Consider the following 6,000-nt stretch of genomic DNA (forward strand, 5'->3'; position numbering starts at 1 on the left):
TAGACAGTCACAAGGAGATGTCAGAAAGGCAGGCTGAGAGTTGTTCAGATAGGAGGAGACAGGTCTGTGAGTCATCAGCACAGAGATGATAATTTAATTTGGTTTGTGGAAGACATTACTCAAAGATAAGGTGTATGGGGAGAACAGGAAGGACCAAGGACTGAGCCCTGAGGAACCCCACAGAAAGTTGGTCCTCCTAAGGACATGCTAAAGGAGCAATCAGAGACATAGGAGGAGAACCAGGACCCAGAGTTATGGAAATCAAGAGAGGACAAGATTTCAAGAAGAAGAGCATGGTTAACAGTGTCAAAGGTAGCTGACAGCTCAAGGAGGATGAGGATGGAGTACTGGTTCTGATCTTTAGGTAGAAAAAGAGACTTTGGTGAGAGCAGTTTCAGTTGAGTGCAAGGGCCAGAAGCCGGATTGGAGAGAATGTAGGATGGAATTGGAGGAGAGGAACTTCAGACAGTGATTGTAATCAATGTGCAATGAATTTAGAGAGAGATGGGGCAGTAGTTGGAGAAGCAAGTGAGGTCAAGAGTGGGTTGGTGCTTTCCAGGGGTACCCAAGGTTGTGAGACACCTTGGTACCACCTGCCCTCAGTGTGAGGAAGCATTGTCTGTGCCTGCTGGGGGTCATCTCCCCAATGTCAATGGCCAAGGGCAACACAAGCACTCTCCTTTAGGCCTTGCAGGTCCCACTGTCACTCTACAGATTAGCGATAGACACACTCCAACCCTTGAGCCATCTGAGCATCTCCCTGGAGCATGCAACCTCTGGTTCACTGGACACTTGCAGTATTTACTGATCTACTGTTTCCAAAGAAGCAGTATACCCCAGCTTACCAGTTTTACCAAATCATCACTCTGCTTAATTCACAGCACATACGTTTGTTTATACTGAAATCAAGTAGAAGTTTATTTAACAAAGCATAGAGATTCAAGTTGCAGCAAGTGGAAGTATAGGAAACAAATGGTTACATATAAAATAAAAATCACAACACATTCTAGAGCCTAGACTTAATTAACAAGATACTCATGTCTGAAAGTATTGCTCACCCACAATCCCTGCAGTACTTTACAGCCAGGCAGGCTGTGATCCTTCTTTCATGAGACATACACACGGTCAGTTTGCCTCCCTAGCAAAGGATTCAGTGTGTTTCTTTGCACTCTAAGATATACCATATCAATTCCTTTGTCTTTATTTATAAACACGACACTGCTGTTGGTTTCTTCCTGTAGATTTCCTCGCTTGTAGGTTTTACAATCTCTCAATTCGTGCCTGGCTCAGTATGCAAACACACAAACTATGTGAAGTATAAAATACACAAATGGCCAGACAGGGAGATAAGTGTCAGTTACCTTGGAAATGTGCCTCTCAGGCAGGAGGTCTGTCATCTCCTGGTGACCTGCCTTAACTCCAAAACTGTAAGGACATACTTTTTAGTATAGATACATAACTCCTTAAATATTATCTGTAAGTATATTTTGCAAAGATTATGACCAGCAGTGGGCTTCTGGCTCTCTCACATGCCAGCTTTTGACGAACTATTATGCAGATCCCTGTAAAACCCTATGCACCCCCCTATGCCAGTTGGCACCAATGGGTCCCTGGATCACAGTGGGTTTTTTAAGATCAGAGAAACTTAAGCATGCTTGTATTGTGACTGGAAAGAGTCAGAGGAGAATGAGAGGTCAAGGAGAAGAGTAAGGGAGGGGATGAGAGTGGGCACAAGGAAGATCAGGAGATAGGATGGGGTAAGTGGGACAATGGAGGGGTTAGATGAGGAGAGCAGACGAAAAACATCTGTGACAGGAGAAAGAGGCGAGAGCTGTTGAAGAGGAAGAAAGAAAGGAAGACAAGCTGTGGGGAGGGTGAAGCTCATGTCATATTTTGTTCCCTTTTTAGGGGGTGCAAAAGATGTAGTTGGTATACAGTGGCTGTTGCCCTGTACCAGCTTCTCAAAACTGGCACAAAGGATTGCAGCCACTCCATTGTGCTAGCTGCACCGTGCGCATTCCAGGAGGAGGCTCCAGAGCATCAGGACTTAATCGAATAACTGGCCAGCCAGAGCAGAGCAATGAAGGAAAAGATAAGATTAAAAAAAACAAATTTCAGTGCCTCCACTAAAACGGACACAGAGCTGCCACTGTCCAGCGGTCTTTGCCAGAGAATTTGCTATAAAGACAGGTTTCAGATTAAGCGGTGTGAAAAGATGTAAGCGATCTAGTTTTAATTTGTAAGTAAGTTAGCAATGTGTACCCCAGACATTTGCATATGAAATTTTTTACCTCCCACTGCTAGGTTCAGTTGGAGGTTATAGGTATCTCCCCCATCAGTACATTTTGTGTCGTCATGTTTTCTCAGAGCTGCTGTTGCACATATGTCACGGAGTCCTGCACCCCCACTTCCTGCTATTCACTGTGACTCTCAGCCAGCCAGTAAAACAGAAGGTTTATTAGATGACAGGAACATGGTCTAAAACAGAGCTTGTAGGTAAAAGAAACAGGACCCCTCAGTCAGGTCCAACTTGGGGGGCAGGGAGCCCAGCGCCCCGCCTGGGCCTCCCTCCATATCCCCAGCCGGCTCCAAACGTGGGGCAGGGAGGCCAGACTATGTCTGCGCCTCCCCATACCTCCCCAGCCAGCTCCAAACTCACTCTCCAGGTTCCTCCTCTGGCCTTTGAGTCTTTCCCAGGCCAGGAGGTCATCTGATCTCTTTGTTCTCCAACACCTTCAGTTGGCACCTTTGCAGGGAAGCGGGGCCCAGGCCATCAGTTGCCAGGAGACAGGGTGTGGCCATTCTCTGTGCAGACCCCTGAACACACCTGCCCTCTAGGGCTCTGCAACAATCATACACCCCTTATCCCACCACCTAGATACTTAAGAACTGCAAAGGGAAACTGAGGCACCCACACAGTACTCAGAAAAACCATTAAGAACATTCCCACTTCGTCACAACATGCATACAAAGTCTCTTCTGAAGTTGCCTGCATACAGGCAATGACCAGACATTCCACACCCTTCCACAGACACTGTATGCCACCTTTCTTTACATATAATTATTTTCTGAGCTACTGAAACCTTTTAATAACACCCAGTAAATGGGCTATTTTTCTGGCTCATATTCTTGGTGTCAGCATAATTAGTGTAATTGTGGGGAATGTGATCTTACTGGCCTTTAGCACAGATGACCGTAATTAATGGGTGACTTTTAGCTCAGGTGTTTCTGTATATAAAGGGTCAGTTTCCAAGAGAGGCTGTATTATCTAATAAGCAGGGCACTCCTGATCCTATTCCTATTCTTGACTATCCAAGTGGCCTGGAAAAGTCATTAGCCCAGATTTTTTTTTTAAAAATTGTCTCTAATTTTGGGTGCCAAACTTTAGAGATATGGAAGCTGTTTTTAAGAGATGATGAACATCAGTAGCTTCAAGTGAAATCAATAGGAACGGCAGGTGCTCAGCACCTCTTAAAGACAAACCCTATGTATCTAAAATTGGATTCCCAAAATTAAAGGCCACTGTTCTGGACCTTAAACTATGTGTGCCTTGGTGTACCCATTGATAAACTGAGTATAATACTGTATTGCCCATGCAGACACGTAAGGCTTAAACAAACTGTAATGCAGAGTGGGATTTTTACAGGAATGTTGCTCTGTATGTGAAAATTATTATTATTGCCATTGCAGAAATACAAAACAAACATTACTGCTACTATGTAGCTTGTGTGCAATGCTTTACATCTTCAAACTGCAGCACCAACATTACCTAATTAAACATTTTACCATTGCTGCTGAATTAGTTATGCAACTGCGTGGCATGATTCTGATGCAGATTAATTTCTTTTGCTGTACATGGTGGATACTGATTTTCCTGAGTACTGTAATCAAATTTAGGCCAAACATTATGTAAGTACATAAGCAATCCTAATCCCTTTTCTGCCGTCTCACTTTCTCCATCGAGTCCTGCTGCAGCACTAAAGCTACAGCTCTCCCTGGATATTTTTATTTTCTTATCCGAACTGATCACCTTTGTCTGAAAGCCTGCGTGTTCAACTGATACTGGGTTTAATTCAATGAGGGGTCCTGTTATCATTCGGGAGTAGCTTTCTGTCCGGCTTCCCTAGTGTCCTGGAAACTGAAACAGGGCAATGGTATTCTACTGAAGCTATTGCTATATTAGGACCTGATCCAATGAGATGTTAAGCCCCAGTAGCTGAAGTGCCCATTGGCACAAACCCAGAGGCCCTTACACAGTTTTGACTCAGTACTTAGTCAAATTCCAGTTGACTTCAAACTCCTATTGATATCAACAGGAGTTTGATTAAGTAAGGATCTTAAGATTTGTCCCACTGACACGGTGGGAGTTGATTTTATTGATTCACTGAGCAATGGCCAGGAGGGGCTCAGCACTGTGCAGGATCAGACACTACATGCTGAATTCCAAATCAACAAGAGACTAGTGAATAACTTTCCAGGTATCACCACTGAGTATTTTGGAATTTACCTGCTTTGTAAATGTCTCCTATTACTCAAAAATATATATATAAGAAGTAGTTTTTACTTTCTTATAGCAATTTTTATACCTTTGGATCATATTTATGTGAGGAAGTCTCTTTTTTTAACAATAAAATGGAGTATTTTATGATGACTGATTAGCAAAGGGTGCGAAGGAGCATAAGACAGGAACTAATGAGCAGAGTCGAGTAAATGGTTCACAATAAATAACTTATTCAATTAATTTAGCTTCTTTCTGTTTGCAGATTGTGCACAAACAGCATATGATTTTCACATATGGTAGTTATTTGAGCTTATTTGCCAAACTACTTATGAGGTCTGTTCACTTCCCATTGAGAGCAGTGGGATGACTCTCATTTGCCTCAATGGGAGTTGGTGTTGAGCCATTGGTGAATAATTTTTGTGCTGTAAATTTTGGCCAAGCAGTTCACTGCAAGTATTCAAAATCTGAGCTGTATTGGCTACTTTAGACACATGGTTCTTCTGTTCCCTAGCTGCATAAACATAACTCCTACAAACAGTTTTCTGCTGTGAATACTCACGTTTATGAATTTTCGAATGTATGAGTCCTGTGAATATTCTCCAACACTTGTTTAAAACTTTGCTGTTTTCTGCGGTCAATTTGTTCGCTAGAACATGTTGGAAAAGGAACACAAAAGGGACCAAACACAGTCAACACACATTTATTTTAAAAAATTCATGCAAATATTTATGGACTTTTTTGTGGTATTCACCCATCTCTAGTAGCTATGTCACCTTGCATAAATAGCCCCTTGAAGCATGATGTGTAGTATTATCTTGTCTTATGCTCATTTAACAAGCAGAGCCACAAAATACAGGCTGAAGGATTAAACAGTGACACTATTACATATATCAAGGGATTATGAAGACATAAGTCAATTAAGCAATTGTATTTAATAATGAAACCTTCTGAATAAATAGTTCTCGAGTATTTTGGTTTTGGATTTTATACTTGTTTGTAAAACACCTAGCGCTCAGTAGAGACAAGGTCCCTGCCGCAAAGAGCTTAAAAACGAAGGCACCCATTCAGGAAAACATACCTATTTAAAGGATAGCACTTTAAACATATGCTTATGTTCCATTGACTTCAGCAGGACTGTTGTCCTAAAAAGGGGTGGATGTAAGCATGTGCTTCAGTGCTGACATAAATACAGATATGCAATTGAGGCCTATATTTACAATTTACAGCTGAAAGATATTTAAGCCCCTTCATTTTCAGTTTGAAACTATTTTTACTGAAAAATTCCTGGGTTTTACAAAAAGTATTATTCATTTTTTTCTGATTTTCACCCTACATTTGTATCATTATTCATATATATTTTAAAAAGCTTGTTTTATTAGGGAAATGCAATACATTGCATGAGAGCTATATATTACGGTAATGCATTAGTCTGTGTGTATATGCAAAGCTGTCTGTTGAAGTAAGGTTATGTATTAGTCTAGAAGATACACACAATAAAC

The sequence above is a fragment of the Chelonia mydas genome, chromosome 9, assembly GCF_015237465.2.
Source record: "Chelonia mydas isolate rCheMyd1 chromosome 9, rCheMyd1.pri.v2, whole genome shotgun sequence".
Classification (NCBI taxonomy): domain Eukaryota; kingdom Metazoa; phylum Chordata; order Testudines; family Cheloniidae; genus Chelonia; species Chelonia mydas.